Source organism: Manacus candei, unplaced genomic scaffold (genome assembly GCF_025592945.1).
Source record: "Manacus candei isolate 608988 ecotype Guabito, Panama unplaced genomic scaffold, ASM2559294v1 h1tg000046l, whole genome shotgun sequence".
Classification (NCBI taxonomy): Eukaryota; Metazoa; Chordata; class Aves; order Passeriformes; family Pipridae; genus Manacus; species Manacus candei.
The window spans coordinates 614,080-626,621 of record NW_026138094.1 but is presented as its reverse complement, the minus strand read 5'-3'; the positions used below and the strand labels follow the sequence as shown (position 1 = coordinate 626,621).

At 51.5% G+C, this 12,542-nt stretch overlaps 1 long non-coding RNA gene across 1 annotated transcript in view; it reads left to right on the top strand.

The window, feature by feature from the left end:
• Window positions 1-12,542, top strand: part of LOC127475107 (uncharacterized) — a 49,886-nt gene that overhangs the window by 11,605 nt on the left and 25,739 nt on the right. The window contains exons 2-3 of the long non-coding RNA XR_007906092.1: window positions 6,298-6,446; window positions 6,770-6,928. This is a non-coding gene — a long non-coding RNA (uncharacterized LOC127475107). The remainder of the gene's footprint in view (window positions 1-6,297; window positions 6,447-6,769; window positions 6,929-12,542) is intronic.

The following is a 12,542-nucleotide window of genomic DNA, read 5'->3' as shown; positions in this document are numbered from 1 at the left end:
TCACCACTGTGCACATCTGGAGGTGCCTCCTGATGTCCACTGTCCACTCTGAGGGGTGTTCCAGGGATCTCAGCTCTCTGTCTTACATCACCTGCAGCCCAGCCCTGGTTCCCAGCTGGAAGGGGTTTGGTGTGGGGCTGGCAGGGTGGAAGCCAGGACTGGCAGCTGGGCAAGGGAACCCCTTCAGGCATCGCACTGGCCGTGGCCCCAGTCAAATATTTTCTGCCACTGATTCTGACGAGTCTTGTGGCATCCCCAAATGAGGCACAGGGGATTGCAGAGCAGTCAGTTTTCATTTAGAGCCTGACCTTGGCATCAGGCTGTTAGCATGGCAAGGAAGAGAGATGAGTTAGCTGGCAGACTGCCTGCGTGTGGCAAGGGGTCTTTAAAGCCTCAAAGGATGCATTAGTTTGATGTCAGAGGCTTTGTCTGTGGCATTCCCTGGAATAACCATCCTCCCTGTGTGTGTGCACTTGTATTTCCTCCCTGTCTGCATCTCTGCTGCTCCCCCAGCCTGTGTCCGAGGAGCTGGGCTAGGCAGCATGGATAGCTCCAGTGAGACAGATGGAGATGGATCCAGGCCTCTGTGGGGACAGCTGTGTCCCTGACAGTCCCCTCTGGTCATGCACCTGTTAAAGAACTATACTTAGCATGGGAAAACTTTCCAGAAAAGAGAAAGCAGGGCAGAAGTGGGAAGGCAGAAGGGCTGGGAATTTGGCCTCATTCTCCTCAGCAGGTCCCGAAGCTCCAAAAATGCCTCTCAGTAACAGCATCCAAAAATGCCAATCAGGTGAGAAGCAGGCCGTGCAGCAAGGCCTGCTGGCACTGTTTGGAGCCAGCCTGGGCGAGTGACAGCTCCATAACTCCTGGGTGGAATGCCAGGGAGCGCCGTGTGTTTGTCCTGACAGGCCCCAGCGGTCCAATCACTCGGAACTGCCATATGGGAGCTGTGGTGGATCCTGGGGGAGGCACGTGCTGGGGGGTCACAGGCTGAGGCAGTGCAGACTCCTGTGTCCATCACGTGTCCCCCAGGGCTGCTGCAGCCCCTCTCCCTGTCCCTGGCTCTCCTGCTGTGCTCCAGCCTGGCTGTCACACTCACCAGCCACCCGCCTGTCCGTCATCCCTGGGCACAGCCAAGTGCCCGTGGAGCTCGGGGGGAGCCGTGGGGGAGGAGACCCTCCTCCTTCTGGTGCTGTGCAGGGTTCTCTGGCAGGAGACAGGAGGCTCTTCAGCTTTTCTTTTGATAAATGAAGAACCCTGAGTTAGGTGCTCGTGGTCTGATGGCAAATAAATGTGCCCTGCCCCCCACTGCCCCCCTTCCTGCAGCTGGAGCTGGAGTCTGGCATGGAGGCAGCACATCCAGGTGGGGTTTAAGGCCACATTTTCTTTATGTCCTTTTCCTTTGGTAGGTGCTGAGCTGCATTTTCACCACCCATGGCTCTCCTTGGCACAGGAGGAGCCCGATGGCCCTCTCTGATGTGTCACTCACAGTGCAGCCTCTCTGATCCACCCCTCATCCTCCTCCCTGTGGAGGAGCTCCTGGGCTCCTCTGGAGAGAGTTCCTGTTCCCGGGGCTCCAGCTGGTGAGGAGTGAAACTCTATCAGTGCTTGGTGACTGCAGGAAGCTTTGGATGGATGAGAATCCAGCATGGCCAGATACCTCTGGAGTGCTGCTGACAGGTGGCATTGCCTGCCTGGAAGGACACTGTCCCTCTCCAGCTGCTCCCTCTATCCCTGGCTACACACTCTCTCCAATACCTGCTGCTCACCCAGTTAGCATTCCAAGAGCTGTGGCCACCTGGGCTGGTGCTTAGAGGGGGGATTTACTGTACTTAGATGAAAAATGCAACAGGAACTTTAAACTGCCCTGTGGCTAAATTTGGCTCAGTGTTCCAATCCCTGCAGCTCCCAGCTCTCCTCCTCTGCCCTCTCTTAGCAAGAGGCAAGGAAACTATTGGGTTGCACCAAGGAGCCACCTAAGCATCTACTAAACACCTTCCCTGAATGATACTCTTAGTGCTTCCCCAGCCTCAGGGGGAAGGTCTGGGTGTGAAACCAAGAAAGGAAGAGGGAACAGAGTGTGTCATGGGGAGCTCCAGCTGATGGGATAAATCCATAGTATTCCTAGCTGCCTAATCAAGATTTTTGTGACACAAAATTTGCATTTACACACCTGTGCAGCAGATGGGAATAGGAGCATCTTATAATTTCCAGGTGCTTGAGCCCTGCTGGTACCAGTGCCAGCCCTGATGCCATAGGATTGGTTTCTGTGCCATCAGGAGTGAGGAAATGCTCAATTCCTTTCAGTGACCACTTGCAGAATTTTCCACTGAAGACTGGGAAAATCCTTGTCACATTTCCCAGTGTTTCTATGGGGTGTTGGGAAGTGATCAGAGAGAGAATCATACCCATTTCTGCTTGAGAGTGGAAGAAACAGGAGGTCGTTCCTCATCTCAGCCACAGACATGGATTGAATGAGCCTGGTAAACTGGGATAACTGGGTATTGCTGGTACTTGCCAGATGATTAACCTGTCTTCATATGCCAGGAAGGCTTTTCTGGAACTGCAGACACTGGCCAACATAAATTGCTTCTGTCAATGTGCTTTATTGGACTACATCAAAGTAGAATCGATAGCAAGTTAAAAAAAACCCACCAAAATGGGCTTAGTAAGGCAGAGCAAGTCATAAACAGAGTGGAGTGCTGGGCAGGTCAGGTTTCACCTGGCAGCCAGGAAAATAGGGGGGTTCTGGCGCTGCTGGAGGGTGATTCATTGCACTGGAATATTCCAGGGGAGGGGAAGCATCCAGGGGTTGTTAACACACTGCTGCAGGGAGAGGGGCTCGGGTTTCTGCCTCCAACTTCGCTGTCACAGATTTGTTCTGATATCATCTATATCAGTGCACGTTCTCTGTTTCCACTTAACCCAGATGAAAGTGTGGTTATTGTGTTCTAAGGTTGCTGAGACTTGTTAATAATTTAGAATAATAGAGTCAAATTAATTCAACTCTTAAAATCGAGCTTATTTGCATTGGCTTGTCTGGGTTTTTTTGGTAGGAGATCTCTCTGTGGGCATGTGTTTGTGTGAGCTTTTTGTGTGTGCCTGGGAGTGTTTGTGTGCATACGTAATTTCCCTCTCCATCTCACAAGCAAAAGAGGCTGAGCTGGGTTTAAACGTTGGACAGGAAAAATAGTTTCTCCCTGCCTGTCAAGAAGGTCCACCCCTAAGTAGAGCCCAATAGCTGAGGTATAAATCCATGGGGGAAAAAATGGGGTTTGTAATGGAAATGCTCCCTCGTTTGAAATTATAGCCGGGCATATGTGAGGCTGGAATTCCTGCTGCAGCGTCCAGACGGTGCCTCAAGCTGGCTGCACATTCCCAGGAATAAAGAACCCCCCCCAGCCTACCTGCAGACTGACCTTTGTGCTAACTCTGACACGCAGCTCAGGAGCTGTTGTGCTGCACGAGGCGGGTGCGATCCCGCAGTGACAGATTGCTGCTGACAGGGAAAGGCTCTTCCAGCTGCATTTCTCTGCAGCCCCAGCGATATTTCCAGGGGCTTGTTAGAGGAACAACAGCACCAGCCAATAACCAGTTGGTCTAAGCCCTGGGGACAGACTGTATGGCCCACACTCTGCTTCCTGAGCTGCGAATGTGGAGCAAATTCAGCTGCTTTAGCACTTCCAGCCCTCACGTTATCCAGCAAAGGAACACACCCGTGTGTGCTTCTGTCTGTGGCAATGCCTGCACCTATAAATAACACTGTTTGTGTGTGTGTGTGTGTGTGTGTGTGTGCATATTTATGTGTCTGTGTATTTATTGTGGGGGAGGCTGGTTGCAGAGCGGTCCAGAAAATTGAAATCCTTTTGTGCAAATCCTGCTCTCGCGGAGGGAGCGGAGCCAGGAGACCAGGGGTGATGAATTGGCCCTGAACCGCGATGACAGTCTTTTTTTTTTAAGTCAAAACAATTTCAGGGAAAGGGTCTCCAAAAGAAGTCCAGTTTTAGAAGGTGGCTCAATTGAATTTCTGGTTGCTGGCTGCCTGCCTGGAGGGCCTCTTGTCACTTCTACTTTCTTCCAACAAGGCAGAAGGCAGAATTGACAGCAGCCTTCCCGCCAGGCTGTTAGGGAAGCAGGGAAGCCAGATGCTTTGCCTCCCTGCTCCCTCCCCCTCCTGCAGCCCGACAGCCAGAGAGTTAAGTTGTTTAACTCTTGCATTTTCCCTCTCCAGCGTTGCTGCTCTGAGCCAGCAGGGATCCTGGGGGATGACACAGCGCCTGGAAGTTGGCGCGTGTGCACCAGGGGGTTCCTCGGGGCTGAGGGCAGGAGCGTGCCTGGCACACAGGGAGGTGTCCTGAGGCTTTTGTACAGTAAAATTAGACTTTTGCACAGAAAGATTCTGCACAGAGGCACGTGGTGGGAATGGGCTGATATATGAGCCTCTCTCCCAGAGCAAACCCAGGGCAAAGAGCTGTATAATATGATTTCAGAGCTTCCATCCCAAACCCACTTCTAAACTCACCCTCAGCCCCTGCTATTTGTGTCACTGCATGTAGTGACATGTAGTGTAGGTGAGAGCTAGAATATTCCTATAATTTCTTCAGCAAGGACAGTATGCTCAGGCCCCTCTTTTCTTTGCTGAGAATCATCATCTTTAGATGGTAAGAATTATGGAAAGTTTCAGTTGCTGTTGAATTAACATTTCTACATGCATCATTTCACTAGATAATTTGCTGACTCTAAAATTTTTGTGTAATCAAATTGGTTGGCTGTTTTAACATTTGTCCAACACCATTTTTAAGTGGTAGTTAAATGATGTGGAGAAGGGAGCCCTTTCTTTGGACTCAGGGCTGCAGCAGGGTGAGGTTCTGTAGTTCAGTTTTTTGAGAAAGGACCTGCTCCGAGTCAGGGGTTGTGCATTTCTGACACACATGACCCACAGAGCCCTTTTCAACTGCAAAATGGGGTGACAAAGTGGTAGTGGATGGCCAGGAACTGGCACCCTCTCCCTCCCCAAGCTCATCTCATTGCCAAAAGCTCTGCACGATGGTTAAGGTGAGAACCCCTCTCCTTCCCTACTTAGGACGAGACAACATGACCTCAGGCTGTGCCAGGGGAGGTTCAGGCTGGACATCAGGAGGAATTTCTTCATGGAAAGGGCTGTCAGGCACTGGAAGGGGCTGCCCAGGGAGGTGGTGGAGACCCCACCCCTGGAGGTGTCCAAGGAATGACTGGATGTGGCACTGAGTGCTCTGGGTGGGGGACAAGGGGGGGATGGGGCACAGGGTGGACTCGGTGACCTTGGAGGTCTTTTCCAACCTCAGTGATGCTGTGAAAAGCCCAAAATGGGACCAAACCAGGGCCTTGGAGGGAAAGTTTCAGCAGGGGAAGGTTTACATTAGATATTAGGAGAAATTTCTTCACTGAAAGGGTGGTCAGGCATTGGAAGGGAGCTGCCCAGGAAAGTGGTGGAGTCACCATCCCTGGAATTGTTCAGAAAATGTGTGGAAATGGCACTTGAGAACATGGTTTAGTGATGACCATGGTGGTGGTACTGGGCAGATGGTTGGACTTGGTGATCTTAGAGGTCTTTTCCAACCTCTGAGGCTGTGATTATGTGTTTCTGTGAGCTCCTCTGCCTTGAAGCTGCCAGGCTGGGGGTGAATGTCTCTGCAACCTGAGGTTCCCTTAAAATTCATCCAGCCTTTTCTCCTCCTGTGTGCTTCTTTATGTCCTGTTGTATCTCTGTGCTGTAACTCCTCCCTTCCACCACTGATCCCTGTGTCCCTGTGCCCCCTTCCCCTGTGGGGAGGATGGTGATGGAGCAGCCTTTCCTCCATGCTTGGCATCCTTGCTGCCCCTGCCAGCTCAGGCAGGACTGAGCATCAGCCTCGGGCAAACCACGAACACTTGTCGCCTGCAGCGAGGCAAAAAGCGTTGCCCGGAACAGCCTTTGGAAATATTTTAATTACCCTGGTTGATCTGGCAATCAACTAACTTGAGGTAAAGATCACAAGTGGAGACAAAGTCTGAGGGGAATTTTATGCTTGGAGTCAAATTTCAGCAACGTTTTTGAAGCATTTCTAATTGGGAAACCTCCCCGAATCCAAACAGTCGGGATGTTCGTGGAAAGCAAATCAGTCACGGGGCTCCAGCCCAGCACTGGGAGGTGAAGGAACACGGGGCCTATAAAAGAACCAGCCCAACCACCGAGGTCGTTCTGAGCAGCTTTATAGTCAGAAAACTCCTTTAATGGACTGTAAATCAAAAAATGCAATTTATTTTTTGCTTCTCCAGGCTTCCCAGTGAAAGATGAGCCCGGCTGCATTCAGACTGAGCCATCCTTGCCAGCCAAAGCAGATTCTTCATGCCTGCTTCCAAGCAGCACGAGCTTAAACAACTGGTGTCAGAGTGGGGTGTCTCTACAGTCCTGGCCACGAAGAGAGGTGATTATTCCTCCCTCATAATTCCATTTCCCAGAGAGGCGTGCACCTTCCTCTGTTCTGTCGACATGTGCTGCTGGAGAGATTCATTTCAGTAATAAGGTCCTTGCAGTAAAACTCAACAAAAATGAAGGGGCAAGTTTATTAATTATATATTTTGCAGTTAATGAAAGATAATATTTAACAGAAGTAATTGCAGGCGTCTGCCTTGATGGCACAATTAATTTCCAGTAATAAACGGGTTGTGTGTCCCTTTGTTGGACTGATCAGTTACAGAGACAAATCCTGCCTCGTGCTAAGCCCCTCTTATCTCTTCCCATTTGCAGGAGATGAAATGTTCTCCTGCTTGGAGCACAGGAAAGAGGCTGGAGCTGGGCTGCCATCTCCACAACTGAAAAACTACAGTGAAATCGGAGTTCTTTGTTCATGTTTCATTACCTGCTTTGAGGAAAACAGTGATCAGGAGATGAGACACGAGCCTCAGGGTGAGTGCAGATCCCACCCCCCCAGCTCTGCCAGCACACTCAGCTGGGCCTGGCTCTCCCTTCCTGTCTGTCCTTGCTCTGGGAGGCAGAGAGGCTTTGTTCTGCAGGACTCAGGTATTTCACCCCTCCAGCTGCTTCTAAGCATCTTCTCTTCCATCTCTGCTGAAATGCCACATAGGAGCACTTGTCACTCATCTCAGCTTGCACTCAAGCTGTTCCCAACACCTGGGCATGGATATACAGGAGCTGTCTGTGTGGTACTTGCCAGGCTGTCAGACCACAGGCCCCTTTGGGATCTGCCACAAAGGGTGCCCCGAGGTCTGGAGAGTGGGAAACTTTATTCTGCACTATCCCTGCTAGTGTTTCTATGCTCCTAACACCTTTCAAACAGGTAGGTAAGTTCTACCTCACCTAGGTGTCCATCCCTCATTATTTTCCTCCTAACTGAGGTACATGCAGAGGCTGTGACACACAGATGAGTGATTTTTATTCCCTCCACTTGAGGGAAGTATCTTACAACGTTTTAAACTGGTCCTCTGTGATTGACTCCTGCCACCTATTTCTGAAACGCAGCCAACAAGGTAAAAGAACATTTAGGAAAGTTAATAGGTCCATTGAGGACAGGAAGTGAACCCAGGAGTTGGATAAAACACTGTAAACAGCCAAACCCAGCAAGGCTGCTCAAACCAGAGCCATCCTGTGAGAGTGGGATGTTCCTTCCTGCTTCCTTTTCTATTTTGCTACAGAAACTGTTGGTGCAGTTGGTGGGTTCTCCCCATGGGGCTCACTGCAAAGGAACTGCTCTAACAGCTCTGCACACCTCCAGACAAGGTTCTTCCTAAGGAAGAGGTGATGGGAGCTGCTCAAGGAGGTGTTTATCCCAAGGCCTGCCCACAGGGATCTGGGTTAGGTCCAGCCTTCTTCAGTGTCTTCATTAATGAGCTGAAAGAGGGGGTAAGCAGCATGTTAATGGCATGAAGGATGAAACGAAGAGGGAACAATGCCAAGGGCCAGGGGAGGTCACTGGTTCCAGCCCAGGAGTGAGCAGGTCTGGGCTGTGTCTGCCACAGGCTCAGTCTGGCTTCACACTGGCCTGGTTTGGTGAGTAAAATGCAGAGCTGGGGCTGAGTCTGGGCAGTCAGAGCAGCGGGTTGGGTTTGTGAGGGCAGCTGTTCAGCTGAGTTTTGGCTGCTCTACTTTAAACCCCAGGTTTTCTGCAGACCCAACTTGTAAATATTTAAGCACACGAGTAGCCAGGCTGGGTAGGGGTTTGCAGGCACGGAGGGAGCAGAGGGTGTGTGAGCTGCATATCTGACTCTCTCGTGTCTGCACCCGTATGTGCACGTCTGCCAATACCTTCCGGAGAGATTTTCATCCAGAATGCTCTGACAGCCTTTCAGGCATCAATCACACAGCGCTGCAATCCCCCTGCAAGGTCAGGGAGCGTTACCAGCCTGTGCCTCCACACTCCTCTGACAGCAAGAGTTTGTGCCTGAGCAAGGAGGGCTGGGCAGAGGGATAGTGACTCCTGCAAGTGTGTGCATTGCCTGCAGTCAGAGCTTTCCCGATTCCCAGAGCCAGGGATGGGATCCAGGTCTCCTGAACCCCCATTCCCTGCCTTGACCACTGGAAACACTTCCTCCCCACAGAAACCTCACCGTGAAACCACCCGCCGGAGCAGGGCTTTGTAGTCTGGCAGGGAGAGCCCAGGCCCTGCTCTACCCAATCCGCAGGCGCATTTTTGGGGTTGCATGTTTACTGAAATCTTGGCTTTGCTGGTCTGGGGAGAATAAAAGTTGATTGTTCAGCAGCCAGGGCTCGGCGTCGCCCTGCCCGTACGTGTAACTGCGCAGCACAGCCACCCCAGGCCAGAGGGGATGTTTGTGGGGCCGCAGCCGCCCGTGTGAGCGGCCTTGTCTCTGCTCTGTGGTAAACACAGCTCTGGTTACCTGCTCTCACTGGAGCCTTTCTGGCTTCTCCAAGCCTCCCCTCGGCCGCTTTGGCTTCAGGGCCTCGTGATAGCTGGATTGATTTATTTATTTAATAATAGAACTTAAAGAAGGGGTTGTTTTCCAGATTGCTCTGGCCCAGGCAGTGGCTGTCTCTGTGGAGCCAGGTCATGATGGGGTTAGTGTGGAGGGAAGCAGGGCTGCCTGGTGAGCCTCAGTTGCCAATCCCACTATTCCTTCTGCCCCTCAGCCCTCTCCCTGTAGCCTCCCTCCTCCTGCACTGGCAGGAAAGTTTCCAGTGCCGTGCAGGCTGTCCAGACTTTGCCAGTTCCATTGCTCTCAGGATGTGGCAGGGATTGTATGAAAGGAAGTTCACAGTCCAAGGCTACAAACAGGACAATATGACAGTAGAGAGAAGATGACAGAACACAAGGAGTGGGCCTTCCATTGGTTATTTATCCCATGCAGGTCCCTACAGGTATCACAGCATGTGCTTGCTGTCTCTCACTCTCTTGTATGAGGGACAATGACATTTTCCCCACTGGGCTTAGCAGTGTTGTCTCTTTGTTCCCATGGCTGGGAAGCAACTACACTCTTTTGGATGATGGATTAGTCAGCGTTTTAAACAAAAGTCAGAGGTCGGTGCTCTGAGGCATCTGCTGCTCCTTATCTGAAGGCAATTAACTCCTGGCTGGGGTGGGAAAGGATTCCCCTAATCCCAGCTCCACAGACAGTGCCCACAGGTCGAATGGGCCATTGTGCTGCTTTAGGAGACTTGATTTTATTCAGCTGCCTAAAATGCTGAGCTCTCTGAGCTCTGCCTGGCAGCTCTGCCTTGGGCAGAGGTCAGTCCAACCACCCTGTCATTGCTGCTCTTCTGGCTGTGGGTTTTACAGCAGGAGAAGGAAACCCATCACGGGGGGCTCTCTGACCTTGGCTGGGCAGGGTGTTCAGGTGCATCTTAAAGACTCCACATTCCAAGAGGCTGGAGTCTGTCACAGCACAGCTCTGCCTCAGGGGGGTCGTTTCCCTGAAGGTTTGGCTCTTCCCTCAGGAGTAAATCTGTGTCTTCACACTCTGCCCATAAAACTGATAACAGCGAGATTGCTTTACACATCAGCAGCAGAATGGAGACAGCAGAGGCAATCAGGACCCAAAATAATTATGTTTATCATCTATAATAATCACACAGAGTCTAACGGCACATTAGCACTTCCAGCAGGCAGCTTTCAGCAACACAGGAATGCAGGCAGCGTTTTGGAGGGTGCACTGAGTGTTTTAAAGGACACCAGCCATGGCTGAATGTGCCCTGGGGGATTCTCTGGGCTGCCAGCACCCCCTGCTATTGCCTGTGTGGGGAACAAGGGCAGGTCCAGTGCTGAACCTTTCTCTGTAAAGTCTGGGTGCAGTTTCCAGAGTCAGGCTATGGAAACAACAGCTCAGCCCCTTTCTCACTGATCCCAGGTATTTGGAAGGTGTAACCTGGAAGAGCCTGCAGCTGCTTGAACCCCTCTCCATGGAAGGGATTAATCCAAGGGAACTCTCTGATGTTTCACTCTGTGATGCTGTCTCTGCTCCTCCCTGTTTTCCTGCCAGTCCTGGAATACAGAACCCTGAACAAGGACTTCAGGGCTGAGTTCCCTGCTGGCAGAACTGTCCTCCCCTGTGATGCTGTGCAGTCTGGGGGTGCAGGGCTAGAAATGTCCAAGAAAATCCAGTGATGTCAGTTCAGACCAGGTCCCTGCAAAAAACATTTGCAAGCAGCAAACCCCAACATTCTTCACTCCATAACCCCCAGCTCAGTCCTCTCTCTCCATTGTTAGGGAGAGCCAGGCTTTGCAGCAGAGGAGAACAGGCCAGAGAAGGTCTTGGCCAAAAGGAGAGCAGTCAGTCAGTGCACTTATCCATTGGGTGGAAGGTCTCAGTAACTGTCTGCTTGGAAGGAAAGGTCTTAGAGCCAGATTTGTGTGTGGAATTGGTTGGAATCCCATCAAAAGCCTGTGACACTTCATCTCTTCCACAGAACATCTGAGCTGCTGCACATTTATTTATTCTGATGTTTTTGGTTATAAAGTGGCTTTCTAAACCCCTTGTTTTCCATGATGATCTCCAGATGAGGGTGTAAAATCCCTCCTTGCAGGATGCCAATCCTGAGGTGTCTCAGGGTGTAAGGGAGGGATAGTTCCCATCCTCTCTGTGTCTGTCAGTGGGAATTGGTGTTTCTCCTGCAGACACCACCCCACTGCCAAGAACTCCACTTTAGCAAGGCTCAAAGGAGATACTTTCAGACCTGAAAGGGTTTTTTTTGGAGCCAAACATTGATGTAACTGCATTTTTACTAAAATCCAAATACAAACCAATCAGCCTTTCACTCCAGCCCTTCACTTTTCCTGCAGATTGCTTTTCCAGGGGCACCCTCTGGCTCATCTGCAGGACTGTGGGATGCTGGCAAGACAGGAGCTGTTCTGTATCTAAAGACAACCAGCTCAGGGTCTGAGCCAGACAGATCTGTGGTGTGGGTACCCCATGCCAGGGAGCTGAGGAGGGAGCTGAGCTCCATGGAGTGCTCCAGGCCTGGCCAGGACAGCCCTGCTGTTCCCTGTGCAACTGAGACTCCCCTGCTGTGTCAGGGATGTGCAGTCCTACAGTCAGAGGATAATGGGGGGTGAAAGGAGCCTCAGGGAGTCTTCAGAGCCAGCTTCAAAGTGAGGTCCAGTCGGTCTGGACATCATCCAGTCAGCTTTTGTGTCTCTTCAAGGGCAGGGATTGTTCTACCTCTCTGAGCCCCTGTCCCAGATAATTGGGTTTTCCAGGAGCTGAGTGCTCAGTAGCTGAGTGTGAAGTCCTTTCCAAAATCTTTGCCCTTTTCTGTGCTGGCAGAGGTTCTGCTTGCAAAGCAGGTTTATCACTGACTGAACACCCACCAGGCTCCCCCTGTGCTCCCAGAGCTCCTCCAGCCCCTTCATGGGCTTTTCCAAGTGCAGAAAGGCTGACACTGGTTCCCATCCCAGGGTGTACCCAGGGTGGGTTAGAAATGCACATTAGGACCAGAACATCACAGTAAATGTGCAGCAGCTCAGATGTTTTGCTGAAGAGATGAAGTGTCACAGGCTTTTGATGGGATTCCAACTAATTCCACACACAGATCCAGCTCTGAGACCTTTCCTTCCAAGCAGACTGTTACAGAGGACTTGGGGCCAGCCTGGACCACCCCTGGATGCCCTGGCCCAGCTCAACCAGTCTGGGAAGACAGTGGGACCAGGATAGCAAGGGGCCTGTGTGTCCCTCCCACGGTCCTGCAAAGGAGGGAATGGAACAGCAGAGGAAGGTGCTGACCCAGGGATGCAGCTGGGGGAGCTCCTGTGGTCGACCCTCAGCAGGAAAGCTGCAAACCTGAGCTCTGGGGTTGGGAACTGTGCCAGGAAAAAGGAGGAGGCTTGTCCTGGAGAGCTCCTACCAAAGTGTGAGACTGCTGGAGGAGAGCAGAGGAGCAGAGACGCGGTCCTGACAGTGATCTGTCAAACTTGCTGCAGAGTCACAGCAAAAAGAGATTGTGAGGAAGACAAGTGAGGAGCTTTATGGATGTTTTTCCCTACTAGAAGCATGAATAAAGAAAAGCACGGCAGTGCTTCCTTGGAAATCTGGTGGGTGGACTGGTGCTATGA